A 17,115-nucleotide genomic window follows, 5' to 3' on the forward strand; every position below is an offset into this window, starting at 1 on the left:
GCCAGACAAATGAAGCAGCTATGGATGCTGAATCACTATCCAGACATGTGACCAATTGTCAGGATCTAAGAATTAAATGGGACAATGCACCACCACATTTTTGTCTGGGTGCAATGTAGGCAGAGTGTGTTACACTCCCTACCCAAGATGCACATTTGTCACACAGATCTGCTGTCTTGACACATGCCTATAGAAATTCCAGATAAACATGTGAAGACTGATGTACGGGTGTATGTCCGATGTAGCAAAGGGTTTGCTAGTGCCAACAATGGTTGACATGTGTCAGCATGGTTACCTAGCATGCTCTGTATAATAACATCACACGGCACATAGCAATAGACGCCACTCATTGTCACTCACATGGCAGAACAAGAGCAAGGTAGCAACAGTTACAATTATCCCCTACATGTTTTGGGCTCCAACATGGTAATCAGGTATGGGATGTGCAATCAGGTATGGGATGTGCAACTATGTCCAGCAATGTCCAAAAATGTCAAACATCCATCCAGAAAATGAATGGGAGTAGAAGTAGCCATATATGTTGCATTTGGCTAATAAAAAACAGCACTGAGATGATTTCACACATCAACATCATTCAGTCATGGTAAGAGTTACCTAGGTTGTGGCATGCAGGAATAAATGCATACCCATGTTCAACGGAGGATGTAGCTGGAGAGATGAGAGATACCCACAGATACTTGGAAATACAATATGGGAGGTCACTTGGAGACAACACAAGTACTCTGGCTGGTGTAATGTCATGTCTGTGTGGCACTCATTACATCTCACAAATACCGGCAATGGGACGGTAACTATCATGTAGCCAGTAGTAGAAGATGTGTACATCTACAATTTACACAACTCATATGTGGCATCCTGTCCATGTATGACCAGGCAATGTTGCTGTAGAAGATGTGCGCAAAGTGTAAGCAGCCTAACGAATGGGAGCAATGTGGGAGACAAAATATACATTACAAGTAATGCGGTAAAACACGGAGCAGGAACACACATAGACCAATACTGACTGTGCAACACATTAAAGTCTACATGTGAGCATCCAACATATGTACATAGAGGGTGCTCAGGTCAGTAGATAACCCAGTCATGTTTTCCACTACCATAAACTTGTAGTTGCTCATCGCATGCCAACATGACAGGAGGCAGTAACACCATCTGTTCCCTGGCACGTTCCCAAAATAGAAGTCACAACAAAGATACAACCCCTAACCAAGCTGTCCATGGAAATTACTAAGGACATCAAATGATGAGACATGTCTAACACGTGCAAGTACCCAGTCCTCTTTAAATGAAAGGGGAAGGCTGACATCAAGGAAAATGTGATATTCCGGTCCATTTGATCCAATTGTGCATGTGCCTGTCTGCAGGGGAGTGTGCATTGCTCTGCTAATTAGCAATCGTGAAGAGGCTAGATCCCCACTCAAAACACACTAACACCACTGCTCTGGCTACATAAACTTTTGACATCGTCAGGGGCCTGATGCATGTGCACAGTTGCCTTTGTAATCTGGAGCTCTGTAAATCTGCCCCTTCACATGCAACCATGGGTATGTGTTGCCATACAAACTCCCACAGTAGGGATGAAGAGTAGGCTGCCATCTATGCCAGACTGAAACACTGCTACACAATGGTATGCCATTGTATGTGACAGTCATAACAAACATGATGTGGATGAATGTGAGTGCCTAGTTGGTGGCATGCACACATATACCACACATCTCAGCACACATGTGCCACTTAAATAGCTCAGGCAGGGTAGTGTGTTTCGGATTCTGAACAAAAGGGAACTTACCCCAAATGTAAGGGCACATGTATCACAAGATCACTGACTGAAATAAATGACCTTCACATGTGTTCCGACATACGGAAACATAGGTGGCACTGATATGACTACACAGGCATTTGTCAAAGTCGAACATGTGTCCATGCAGTAAGATAGATATGTGAGGTTTCACATCCCATGAACACACCACTTTGGTCATATGTTACTGAAATGACACTACACATATCTTTACACACACACAGCATATAGCAAACTTTAGTGTTTATACCATATCCTGCAACTAAGATGCATGGGGAACTATATGTCACACGTGTAGCACAGCATCAGGAAGGCAAAACCAACAACACACTACGGAGTGGACACACATGCACATGCAAATTGCCAGGAGTAACGTGTTGTCAACCCAGTCCTAGTCCACTGCATCCTCTGAGTACAAATTGTCAAAGCTGTCACATGTCTTACCATGTTTTGGACACAGGCCATCATATATTTTGTGTTGTTGGTATGTGTTCATTTGTATTTCAGACATAACAATGTAGTACTTCCACAAATAAGTGTTCAAACACATATATACACTCATTGTACACATGTGCTAACATGTATGTGGACACAGTGCAGCCACACATGCACATATGCACAAGGTATAAGACATTGCATGTGGCAGACTAATAAAGAAAATATAGGTTCAAAATACCAATGTCACCTTAAAGATTTGACAGGATAGTTACACACAAGTAGCCGTACCATAATGACAACATTATTCCATAGCCCATGTGACATGGTATCTGAATCTGGGTCCACTCAAGGAATGCATTGCAAAATTTCATGCATTTCTGTCATGCATCAAAAATGTATGATGCAAACGGCTGAAATCTATACTCTGCAATGCCATAAAATTTATGTCTGGCCTCTGAGCATCTATTAAATGTCCGCAGGCCTTTTCACACATAATGGGAAAAATTTGAAGCATGACCGTCATGCGTCAAAAATTTAGATGTAAACGCCTAAACCTCATACTTTTCACCTCAGCAAAAAGACGCCTGGCTCCTGAGCGTCTATCGCACGTCCACAGGCCTTTTCAGGCACAATGGGAAAAAATCGAAGCATGACCGCCATGGGTCAAAAATGTATATGCATATGGTTATACCATACTTTTCTTAAGCAAAAAGACACCTAGCCCCTGAGCGTCTATCTCACGATCACGCACATTGGGGAAAAAATCGACGCATGACTGTCATGCATCAAAAAAACGACGCATGACTGGAACCCTGACACACAGGCCCAGGAAGTGATGAAATAGGAGATCCTGCCTGCATTCATGGTACAGTGAGTCCACTTTCACTTTCACTTCACAGTCTTGTTGTCTTGGACTCCGTGAGGGTGTGTGGAGTTGGTGCTGTTGGTGATTTGGAGTATTTGGAGTGTTTTTGTGCTGTGTCCTGTAGCTGTTGTGTATTTTTTGTCTTTTGATCACTCTTTTGTATTGTAATTGTTCTGTATTTGTCTCTATATTGTGGGGTGTTTTACTGGGGTAGGATAGTTTGTTGGGTAGTTGAGGTAGTGTTAGTTTTTTTTTTCCTGCCAACTGCATTTGCCGTGCATGATGTCAGGGAAAGGGAGGATGGCCAGGATGTTGGCCGATGAGCTGGGGGCTTCCTTTGGCTGGTATGACATTAACCTCCCTATGATACTCATACTGTGTGGTCTTGTAATTCAGGGCTACCCCGCAGATGCCCGGTAGGTGCGGTGGGGCAAGGTGCTCTACCACTTGACTCGAGTTTTTTGCACTGGACGAAATGACCACCAACTGAAACACCATTGGCCAGACCATCACAAGGGAGCAAGATCTGCTGGATCAGCTGGGCATAGAGACTGGTGGAGCAATTTAAGTATTCCATTTCCATACCAAGTCCATTATTTGCATGTGCATGACAGGTGTTGATACGGTTGAGTGCAGCATGTCATGTTTAAGGATCTGGACATGTCGTATGGGGCTTGTATGAAGAGCCCCAGCGCTACCTTAGGGCTTCCATTCTAATGTACAAAAATGAATCCAAGGCAGGGCAGGAGTGCCATCTTCCCTGCACAACCATTACAAAGGATTGGGATGCATACATAGGGCAACTCTGTTTTGAGCAGCACAACATGAGGCCTGCTCCATGCATCATGTATTGGAGGGGGGCCCAACACCTGTTTGGGGGGTAAATGTACAAGCTTTTTTGAAAAATTAGTAATACCTAAATGCCATTTTTCATTCACTTTAAACAGCTGCTAAGAGCAGGAGTTATATAGGGTCATAGAAATGTACATGATGGGCCCCTATGTACTCAGCAGAAGTCGTGATGATCAGTGTTGTTGCTACTCCTGCTGAGTACATCATTTTCCTCCATATAAGTAGATGCAGTTGGATCGTACCTGCATCATGCTGTGCCTTAATTCTCATTAGGTGCACACATGGTGGCGTAAGGGGTTCACTGAGGGCTACAAGGACTGTAGTGATGCACTTGGTGCTGTACCACCTTCGTTCAATCTGCCCCTTTGTGTCATTGGCCAAGGCCATGTAAGGGAGCTTGACTATGCAGTCGGCCCAGACTAGTAGCACTTTCTGTGTATCACATACACCGCAAACTATGTCTATCACCCCACACACGTGCTGGTTTGGTACCACAGGCCTGCGGCATCATATTGACAGTATGGGGCTGCCCTGCATCAGCACCATCACTGGCACATTACACAGAAACCTGCACCAACACGTGCATCCTTGGACCACAGAGCAAGTGTGTCTGTTTTGAGGCATATGTCTATGTGCAAGTTCTTATCCCTTCCTTGACAAAAAATGGAATACCATGCCAACAATGGCCAGCCACACAGTATTGGCAATACATCCATAATTTCAATCAGTCAATGTGCAGGTAGGTACAACTGAATAAACATGAGTAAACTCCCATGGCATTATTGCTCGTGTGTGTACTTGTGATGGCAAAAGGATGTATCAAAGCATTCCTCAACACTTTGGAATACTCACACAACCCCAAGGCAGTTGTTCGTCAGTTTGTGGTGACAATGAGGTAGATGTCTTCAACATCTGGGACGGCTTAAAAGCTATGGGTGTCACAATGGGATGGCCACTGCAACAACCATCGCATTCCCCTCATATGCAGTATACAATGTCATGCAGTCCCATATGGTCATGGAGGTGTAAAGCTAACAAACACCTTCATGACAATGCCATGTATATATGATGCAGTGAAAAGCACCAAAGGAGTGTCTGGGAAAGTAATGGTTTGTAGGTGCCTGAGCCTCCATTATCTGAGACTATGGGGGTCATTCCGACCTCGGCGGTCTTTTCAATAGACCGCCGAGGGACCGCCGTATGGAAGACCGCCAGTGCTGGCGGTCTTCCGCATGGGCCATTCTGACTGTTGGCAGCGCTCCACCCGTTTCCGGATGAAGAGCCGCCAACAGCCATACTGGCGGCAGGCGGGGAAGTGGAGGTAGCTCCACCTCCATCGCCACGCCAACAGAACACCGCCCAGCGAATCACGACCTGTGATTCGCTGTGGCGGTGTTCTGTTGGCGTGTCGGTGTCGGCGGAGCTGCCCGTTCCCTCCCGGAGGATCACCAGGAACAGGTAAGGTGATCGTCCGCTAGGGAAGGGGGGTGGGAGGGGTGTTGTGAGTTGTGTGCGTGCATGGGGGTGTGCGTGTGTGTATATTGAGGGGGCGTGTGAATGCGTGCATGAATGCGGGGGGTGTGTGTATGTGCATGAATGCGTGCATGAATGCGGGGGGGTGTGTGTATGTGCATGAATGCGTGCATGAATGCGGGGGGTGTGTGTATGTGCATGAATGCGTGCATGAATGCGGGGGGGGGTGTATGTGCATGAATGCGTGCATGAATGCGGGGGGGTGTGTATGTGCATGAATGCGTGCCTGTATGTGTGTATGTGTATGTGTGTGTATATGTTGGGGATCGGGGTGGGGGACGGGGGTCCTGCAACCTTTTGCGGGTGGCAGGGGTCGTGGGGGGGGTAGGGGAGGGAGTCGGGTGGGGGTTGGGGGTGGGGGAGACCCCTATCAGTGCCAGGGAAGGGATTCCCTGGCACTGATAGTGCTTACCGCCATGGATTGCATGGCGGTCCCCAACCGCATGAAATCCATGGCGGTAAGCCGGGGTCAGGCGGATTGGAATACCGCCGGCGGTATGTGACGACTGCCGGGCTGGAGACCCAGGTCTCCAGCCCGGCGGTCGTTACCGCCGTGGCGGTCGGAACGGTGAAGCTATGGTCAGAATACATGAAAAAAGACCGCCAGCCTGTTGGCGGTCTTACCGCCGCTTCACCGCCGACCGCCAGGGTCAGAATGACCCCCTATGTGTGATTGACCGATCACAGATGTTTGTCAGTTGGTCTGATCAAACAATGTATGAGGGCAGCCCCAATGTTAGCCTATGAAGGGAGCAGGCCTCACAGCAGTGTAAAAACGAATTTAGGAGTTTTACACTACCAGGACATGTAAGCTACATAGGTACATGTTCTGCCTTTTGCCTACACAGCACCCTGCCCTATGGGTCACCTAGGGCATACGTTAGGGGTGTTTTATATGTAGAAAAAGGGGACTTTTAGGCTTGGCAAGTACTTTTACATGCCAAGTCGAATTGGCAGTGAAACTGCACACACAGGCCTTGCAATGGCAGGCCTGAGACAAGGTTAAGGGGCTACTTAAGTGGGTGGCACAATCAGTGCTGCATGCCCACTAGTAGCATTTAATCTACAGGCCCTAGGCACATATAGTGCACTCTACTAGGGACTTATAAATACATTAAGAAGTCCAATTGGGTATGATCCAATGTTACCATGTTTAAAGGGAGAGAGCATATGCACTTTAGCAATGATTAGCAGTGGTAAAGTGCGCAGAGTCCTAAAGCCAGCAAAAATGAGGTCAGAAAAAGAAAGAGAAGGAGGAAGGCAAAAAGTCTGGGTATAACCCTGCAGAAAGGCCATTTACAACAGATATATATATATATATATATATATATATATATATATATATATATATATATTTCTTTAGGTCATAGGTTAAGTTAGTACACGTGTAGTCATAATTTATGTTGTCGTGCTTGTATCTTGTCTCTTAAGGGGTGGGGGACAGTGTTTAGAGTGTGGTGTTATATGTGTAAGATAAGTTTAGGATAGGTTAGATGGGTGTAGTTGTAAATTAAGTTAAGTTAGTTTAGGTTAGTTTAGTGTAAGGTAGTTTTTAGGATAGTATTATGTATATGGTTAGTAATATTTTACAATAAATCTTCTTTGCATAAGGCTAGTTTTTTCCATGTTGTTTGAGTGTCTGTGGGTTCTCAGGTGAGCAGTGGGCAAGTTGTGGGAATGGCCTAGGGTATGCTTACTGTCTTGATTTCCAAGGATTTCCATGTGCATCCTCTATGACCAAGGATCTGTCACATTGGCTGCTAAATAACATCAACTAGTTCATACATTTGCCATCCACTGTTCCCGCCATTCCAATGTGGATGTATACTTTATCTTGGGCAGGTAAGTATGGAACTTCAATTGTCATTGGTGGGGTCTTGCAGTTTCATTGTTGCCAAGTGTGGCATATCTAACAACAGGCAAAATTGGAACTGTATTCTGCAACACTGATATGTGCCCATCACTGATAAGGTTAGCTTCTTCTGTAGCACACAAATTAATTATACTGGTACTCCCATCTGGGTGAATTACCCTTGAATTGGTTCCGAGCCATGCATGCCGCATGTCAACTTCAAAAGATATCTGTTCAGTATTTGTATAGAATACGCAGTAAGTTGGTTGTAGCCAACCACACCATCAATTACCTTTCTCATGTTAGGATCCCAATGTGTGGCTTTGTGTCTGACAATAATACACTCATGTAATGATGTTCTGTACTCATTGACATGGATTCACACAATGCAATCATTTAGCTGAGTAGATGGATCACAGTAAACATAGAAATGCTACATGTATACAAGGTGCTTTATTTACAGGTGTATGTGTATTCTCAAATGCAATACAATGTCCAGTTCACAGACCCCATGAGTGAACGTTGGTCATAAGTAGCACAATCAGAGTCCAGGGGTGAGGGACATATCATGAGACATTGGTAAGAATGGAGACAATGACAGTACATAGCAGACAAGTCAACAGTGGTTGGGTGAAGAGAGCATATTTCCCACTGTCACAAGACTGGCATGATCTTAAGGCCAGAACTAAGGAGATACTGTCCATGTGGCACAGACTGGTGCTACTGGGTGGTTTTCCTTGTGAATGTTATTCCTTCCACATCTTCATCCTCTGATGTGAGTGGTGCCTCCTGTGCCATGGCTGGTGCTGTTGGTGAGGTAGAGGGATCAACACACACATCAGGAGATTGAAATGCGGAGTCAAAAGGCCTGGCAGCTGCCAGATTTGGGAACACATAAGGCATCACTGCAGCAAGTAGAGCACATACGATTAAAATGGGTCACACTGGAAAGGGACAAAGTCCAGACTTCAGGCCACCCACGATGTACCACTGTTACACTTACTTTCAGAAGTTTTTCTTGATACAGGAAAGTGGTCCACAGCACCAACCAAGGGTTCAGAGGCTCTGGTTTGCCTCTTGGGGTCTGGGACTACAACTCCCACAATGGACCTCCTCAATTTATGGAGCTGTTTGCAACAGTTGTTCCAAAGGTCTCCAAACCCCTGGATCTTGTTCCAAAGGTCTTTAAACTTCTGGATCTTCTTCCAGAGGTCCTTTTTGGGTCCTTGAAGTGTTCAAAACTTGATCCAAGGTTCCAGAAGCTCTCAGACACTCTTTGGGAGTTACATGCATTGCACCACTTTGTAAATATGGTGCAGGGTAAATGACACTTTAGCCCCACATTAGCGGCAGAAAAATAATGATATAGATGTGGTAGGGGCTCTTAAATCTGCCTCTCAGTTTATAAGGTCCCTGCTTATAGTTACAGTGCACCCAACCCTGAGGTCACCTAGGGCACACCTTAGGGGTGACTTATATGTAAAAAAATGCAGTTTAAGTTTTTGGAAGTACTTTTAATTCAAAAGTCGAATTTGCATGCAACTTTAATTTAAAAGCAGCCAGCAAGGCAGGCCTGCCTTTAAAATGACCCTTGGCACATCAGCAGTGCACCACCTATGCTGGGGTGCCTAAACCTACATGCCCTACCACAGACTAGGGACTTATAGGTGAGTTGACATAGCCAATTATAATTAGCCTAATTTGCATACTCAAGTTAGAGGGCTTATGCAAACAGGCCAGTTTTCTCACATTGCAATTATGATGGGGCTAATAAAAGGCCATGAGTAATGAGGGCCTGAGTATGCAGGCAGGACATAGAGTGGTGTTCCGAGACTTAAATGTACTGAATCAAAATATGGATTGTGTATGATTACTAACCTACAGCATCTGGACCCTCATTAAAACATAAAGAAAATGCCCCTGGAGTTTAGAAGTCACCATTCCCATTTTCAGCCCAAAAATGCATGTCTAGGATTAATATGTATTTTGGTAGCTTGACGCCTCTTTTTTTTCTTTTTATGTGGTTTATACCTTAGAATTATAAATGCTTACGTAGTGATTGGAAGAATGTCGTTAGTGTCTTGTGTCACTTCATAAAAGTGATTTAGTAAACATCTGGAAGGTAAAGTTACCCCCTGTTGTGAAAGCACCTAGGGCCACATGTACAAAGGTAATTGTTTGTGATTACCAGATTGCGAATCTAAGCATGTCGATATCTGGTAATCGCAAACACCAATGTACAAATGTGTCTTTGACACATTTTGTGATCCCCTGTGGGTTGCAAATAGACCTACCTCATGAATATTAATGAGGTTGGTCTCTGTTTCTGACCCATTGGGAATTGAAAACGTCACGCGGATGGTAGCCTGCTGGGGTCAACAGACTACCATGTTTGTCAATGATTTTAAATAAAGCAATCTTTTTTTTTAAACGCAGCCCACTTTCTCTAAAGGAAAATGCCCCTTCCTAATACCAACTAGCAAACCCAAATTGTGATTCAGTAACAGGTTACTGAATCGCTATTTGAGCTTGGTACATGTAAAAATGCCTTTTTGCATTTGCAAACAGGCCGATTCTGTCAATCAGCCCGTTTACAACTGCAAAAATGTTTTGTGCATGTGGCTCCTAATTCCTCTGAGCAGTGAACAATGACATCTGCCATCAACCATTCTACTGTGATTGGGCTTCTATGTGACAGTACAGATGCTGAAAATAATCAGTCAGTGAGCTCCGAGGGCACTCCTAAGGAGAGGGAACAATTCTCACAGGGCCCCCAAGACATCCCTCTGCAGGTGACACTCATGCAGATTCATGCCTTTTCGTCTCGTCAAACAGTGGCCTGTCTGCCTCCAATGACAAATTTAGCTGCAGCCTTGTCTTTCACCAATGTGCTTTCCTCAGTACAGGCATTAACTGTCAGAGTCTGCGCCTGCTCCAAGGACAACACAGTTTTAATGTAATCGGATGCACTGTCCAAATCTGCACTGGGTGCACTGAGTTAAGGGTGCATCCCGGTGCAAACCAAAACAGTGCTCCCAATGCCTAATTCGGAACCTAGAGGATACATTTAGGTAGCACATTGATGAATTATGGTACACACAGTCAAAATCATGCTCACTATGGGCTCTTACATTTGCACTACTAAAATTATTCTCTAACGGGAGGAATGCTCATTTTCACTTCTCTGATTCCACTGAAAACCATGCAAAGGATTCTGTGTTGTTCAGAAATAGACCTGGAGAGAATGGGGCAACAGAGAGAAAAAGAAACTCTTGACATCTCCTTCCTGCCTGTTCCTACAACTAGGTTCTACCTCATCTGCAGATGTGTGGATTTCTAAAACAAGAGATAGCTTGTTTAGTATTTCGCCACTGACATTTTGAGTCACTCTTCCTAATGCCACACTTTGCAACAACTTCTATATTTCCCAGAACTCTATGGCTGGTTGAATGGTTGAAACTCTGGAACTTCCTAGAGCTGAATTACAAAGAGGCATATTTAGGAGCCCATTGCGCCACCTTAGTGCTGCCGTAGCGTCATTTCTTTTTATGTTAAGGCGGAACTAAAGTGGCTTTTCTGCTGCACCCTATTTACAAAGTGGCACAATGCATGCATTGTGCCACTCTGTAACCCCTTGAGGATTCTTCTAATTCGTCTTCTAGAATAGTAAGTTCAATTAAAGCTCATAAGGAGGGCACAAGAAAATGTGCAATTGTCTTAGGGCCAAATTTATGGAAAGTTTGCGCCGCCTTAGTGTCATTTTTTTTAACGCTAATGCAGTGCTAACTTAACTCCATATTTATATTTTGACCATAGACCAGTCTAGTGTCAAAATATATGAGTTAGCATCATTTTCTGGAAGTGCCAACCCACCCTGCACTGCTCTAGCTTAGCAGACGCCGCAGACATTAGCGAAGACAGCAGGTCCCTCCACCACTACCGCATCAACTCCAAACACCACCACAGCAGCCACAAAGGCAACACAGAAGGCGGTAGAGGATCTTTAGACAACGGACAACCATCCTTGGGCTCAGAGAGCAAGATGCCATCAGGATGTACCGAATGAACTCAGGAGTCCATTGTTTGCCAGCTGCAGCACATTGCGCCACACATCACAGTAAGGGTGGAAACTCCTACAACTGTTCCACCATTGAAAAAACTCCTTGCTGTCCTTCATATGCTGGCATCTGGATCTTTTCAGATAATGGGCGCACAAGTGGGTGGTATGGCCCAGCCATCCTTCACGGCCTTACTACCTATGGTCCTGGACGCAATCATACGCCTCACATCCCACTACATCTGCTTCTCAAACACCCAGCAACTGCAGCAGGAGCCAAGCAAGGTTTCTACCAAATTGCTGGGTTTCTGCATGTGCTGGGTGCAGTGGACTGCACCCATGTCCAACTGGTGCCTCCTGCAGCAAAGAAACATCCATATAGGACCTGCAAGCACACCCATTCGATCAATGTGCAGGCCAGTGTGGACCACCGTGGGCTCTGCACTAACATCCTAGCAAAATACCCCAGCAGCGTCCATGATGCCTACATATTCCACCATTCCACTATCAACAAGCGGTTCCAGGATGGGCAATATGGAAGTGGGCTACTTGTAAGTAAGCCACCATACCAATCAGTACACACACAGCACACCAACCATGATGGACAAACAAGACATACACCACACTAAACACACATGGGCAGGAGAACACAGATGTACAGGCAACAATGCATATGCAACATGCCACACTACACCGCAATCATTGCACATCACACACACATATACCCACATGTACATAACACAGCCACAACCTGACTGCACACCACGTAAAGACAGGTTGACCTATGTCCCTTTTGCAAACAGAATCATCCCACAAACCACTACAAGTATCCACTGGTTGACAACTAAATACAGATTCCACATACTTTACACCAAACAAAGAATAGCTCAGCTATGTCAACGGCATAGGCCATGGCCATGTAAAGAAAGTCACACATAGACACAGCCCACATTAATCATGGTGTGCAAGCCTCTGGCAGCACCTATATCAAATGCCACCCAAGTGGTGCCATTTCCAACTACATATCATCTACACATACCTGACATACCTGTAGTGTGCACATACACTTGTCTGCTGCATTGTTTTGCACACATAGGAATACACATTAACCTGCCATGAAAAACCATGGGGCAGAATCATGAGTAATGGTGAAGCACCTACTCGAGTGTCACTTCTCATGTGCCCCTTAGAGCTCTCTAACACCTCCATGTGTGTTCCGTATACAAGAAATGGTCCACCATGGTGCAGAGTTTGTGCAAAACTGTAAAGATGATGGTTGCCATACTAGGACTCTGTGGGAGCATAGATGACATACCTGACCTTTCCTACACCGTACATAGGGACCCATGTAAAAATTAGGTGTGCCCCATCCCAAAGCCTGCACTGTGCATGTGTTGAAAGTGTCTATGATAATTCATGTAGTGGAAGCTAAGATATTCTACTGCACCAAATTGATATTCCTACAAATGTGTGATTAACACCCTCGTACACTTGATGGCTGGCACAACCATCATCTGCAGCAAAGGGTCACAAAGTGTCGCACTGCATGCGTAGTGCCACATGGTAACATGGAGGGCACAGTTTGGATTTGTATGGCTACCATGGTGTCTCAATATATGACACCATTGTACTGCAAGGAGGTGGTAGGCTCTATCCAACAACAGGACACTGCCTCAAAAATGGACTAGACAACACATCTTTGCAATGGTTTAACCATCAGTTTGGAATTAATATGACAATTCCCAGGTCCCTGAGCCACAACCCAAGATTGTCTTGTCCATCAACACATACCTTTTAAACCATTTCTCAAAAACAGGACAATACACTATACCAGAAGCAAGTCTGAGTCACCACTCCTCCTACAACTAACAACTGCCATGGTTTATTCCAAACCACTATCAAGCATTACCACACACCTTCTCTCATTCCTTTGCAGCTGATCAAGGTTACGGCATACAGCCTTGGGTTACAACTCCATTTGCCAATCCCACAACGGTGGAAGAGCGTGTATATAACAAAGGGCACAGAAGAACATGCAATGTGGTGGAGACAACATTTGGGCTTCTGAAGTCAAGGTTCAGTCAAGGTCAGGTGCCCAGCCCTGACAGGGGGAAGCCTCTTGTATGCCCCACCACTGGTATGTAAAATCACACTGGCATGTGCAATCCACCATAATATATGTATAAGAACAAATATTCCCTGGGATCAACAGGTTGACATCCCCAATGAGGAGGAGCAGCAAATTTGGAGGGGGAGCAACAGAAAACTGCTTCAGGAGTTCGCAGGATACTCCACATAGTACAGAACTTTTATACATAGTGACTGTACTGTCATCATCAAATTGTAAATAGCACCAATAAAATACTGTGCTCCTTAATCTCCTTGGTCTACTCATTCTCCACTACATACGCCATTGGAATGTAACTCAAACCTTAGAGAGCAGGTAAGAAACACAATAATTACAAGTATGGTAGCAACACTGTTTGTGATGTAAGAGGGTCTACTGCCTCTATTTCATATATCAGCGACACTCAGTTCATGGGCATGTGACTCTTGAAGGCCTAGATCCATGTACCTCAGCATATAACGTGCCGTCAAGTGGGCTAAGTGCTAATTCCTACACCTTTCCCCACATCATCAGCATGCCTACCAGGATGTATGCAAGGGGTCATACATAAGATAAGAGCTGTGATCAAATGGTGTTTAAGTAATGTAGCAATCGAACACTGTCACATCTCAGGGTGATTGCTGCTTTACCTGCACGGTGCATGTGTGAAAAGGGGGGACATCATTGGTAACTATGGACCTTCAGTAACTGTACAGGGTTTATAACCACTGTTAGAGGCAGAGCCTGACATATGGTGGGCTGTACCTCACTTATGACACACACACGTTGGCTGTGGAGTTCGCTACGGGTTGCCAGACAAATGAAGCAGCTATGGATGCTGAATCACTATCCAGACATGTGACCAATTGTCAGGATCTAAGAATTAAATGGGACAATGCACCACCAAATTATTGTCTGGGTGCAATGTAGGCAGAGTGTGTTACACTCCCTACCCAAGATGCCCATTTTTCACACAGATCTGCTGTCTTGACACATGCCTATAGCAATTCCAGATAAACATGTGAAGACTGATGTACGGGTGTGTGTCCAATGTAGCAAAGGGTTTGTTAGTGCCAACAATGGTTGGCATGTGACAGCATGGTTACCTAGCATGCTCTGTATAATAACATCACACAGCACATAGCAATACACGCCACTCATTGTCACTCACATGCCAGAACAAGAGCAAGGTAGCAACAGTTACAATTATCCCCTACATGTTTTGGGCTCCAACATGGTAATCAGATATGGGATGTGCAATCAGGTATGGGATGTGCAACTATGTCCAGCAATGTCCCAAAATGTCAAACATCCATCCAGAAAATGAATGGGAGTAGAAGTAGCCATATATGTTGCATTTGGCTAATACAAAACAGCATTGAGATGATTTCACACATCAACATCATTCAGTCATGGTAAGAGTTACCTAGGTTGTGGCATGCAGGAATAAATGCATACCCATGTTCAACGGAGGATGTAGCTGGAGAGATGAGAGATACCCACAGATACTTGGAAATACAATATGGGAGGTCATTTGGAGACAACACAAGTACTCTGGCTGGTGTAATGTCATGTGTGTGTGGCACTCATTACATCTCACAAATACCGGCAATGGGACGGTAACTATCATGTAGCCAGTAGTAGAAGATGTGTACATCTACAATTTACACAACTCATATGTTGCATCCTGTCCATGCATGACCAGACAATGTTGCTGTAGAAGATGTGCGCATAGTGTAAGCAGCCTAACGAATGGGAGCAATGTGGTAGACAAAATATACATTACAAGTAATGCGGTAAAACACGGAGCAGGAACACACATAGACCAATACTGACTGTGCAACACATTAAAGTCTACATGTGAGCATCCAACATATGTACATAGAGGGTGGCCAGGTCAGTACATAACCCAGTCATGTTTGACACTACCATAACCTGGTAGTTGCTCATCGCATGCCAAAATGACAGGAGGCAGTGACACCATCTGTTCCCTGGCACGTTCCCAAAATAGAAGTCACAACAAAGATACAACCCCTAACCAAGCTGTCCATGGAAATTACTAAGGACATCAAATGATGAGACATGTCTAACATGTACAAGTACCCAGTCCTCTGTAAATGAAAGGGGAAGGCTGACATCAAGGAAAATGTGATATTCCGGTCCATTTGATCCAATTGTGCATGTGACTGTCTGCAGGGGAGTGTGCATTGCTCTGCTAATTAGCAATCGTGAAGAGGCTAGATCCCCACTCAAAACACACTAACTCCACTGCTCTGGCTACATAAACTTTTGACATCGTCAGGGGCCTGATGCATGTGCACAGTTGCCTTTGTAATCTGGAGCTCTGTAAATCTGCCCCTTCACATGCAACCATGGGTTTGTGTTGCCATACAAACTCCCACAGTAGGGATGAAGAGTAGGCTGCCATCTATGCCAGACTGAAACACTGCTACACAATGGTATGCCATTGTATGTGACAGTCATAACAAACATGATGTGGATGAATGTGAGTGCCTAGTTGGTGGCATGCACACATATACCACACATCTCAGCACACATGTGCCACTTAAATAGTTCAGGCAGGGTAGTGTGTTTAGGATTCTGAACAAAAGGGAACTTACCCCAAATGTAAGGGCACATGTATCACAAGATCACTGACTGAAATAAATGACCTTCACATGTGTTCCGACATACGGAAACATAGGTGGCACTGATATGACTACACAGGCATTTGTCAAAGTCCAACATGTGTCCATGCAGTAAGATAGATATGTGAGGTTTCACATCCCATGAACACACCACTTTGGTCATATGTTACTGAAATTACACTACACATATCTTTACACACACACAGCATACAGTATAGCAAACGTCAGTGTTTATACCATATCCTGCAACTAAGATGCATGGGGAACTATGGCGGTCATTCCGACCGCCAGGGCCAGGAACCGCGGGAGCACCGCCAACAGGCTGGCGGTGCTCCCAAGGGCATTCTGACCGCGGCGGTACAGCCGCGGTCAGAAATGGAAAACCGGCGGTCTCCCGCCGGTTTTCCGCTGCCCTGAGGAATCCTCCATGGCGGCGCAGCTTGCTGCGCCGCCATGGGGATTCCGACCCCCTCACCGCCATCCTGTTCCTGGCGGTCGTGACCGCCAGGAACAGGATGGCGGTGAGGGGTGTCCTGAGGCCCCTGGGGGCCCCTGCAGTGCCCATGCCAATGGCATGGGCACTGCAGGGGCCCCCGTAAGAGGGCCCCTAAAAGATTTTCAGTGTCTGCATTGCAGACACTGAAAATCGCGACGGGTGCTACTGCACCCGTCGCACCCTTCCCACTCCGCCGGCTCCATTCGGAGCCGGCTTCCTCGTGGGAAGGGGTTTCCCGCTGGGCTGGCGGGCGGCCTTCTGGCGGTCGCCCGCCAGCCCAGCGGGAAACACAGAATAACCGCGGCAGTCTTCTGACCGCGTAGCGGTATTCTGTTGGGGGAACTTTGGCGGGCAGCCTCCGCCGCCCGCCAAAGTTAGAATCACCCCCTATATGTCACACGTGCAGCACAGCATCATGAAGGCAAAACCAACAACACACTACAGAGTG

The sequence above is a fragment of the Pleurodeles waltl genome, chromosome 3_1 (genome assembly GCF_031143425.1).
Source record: "Pleurodeles waltl isolate 20211129_DDA chromosome 3_1, aPleWal1.hap1.20221129, whole genome shotgun sequence".
NCBI lineage: Eukaryota > Metazoa > Chordata > Amphibia > Caudata > Salamandridae > Pleurodeles > Pleurodeles waltl.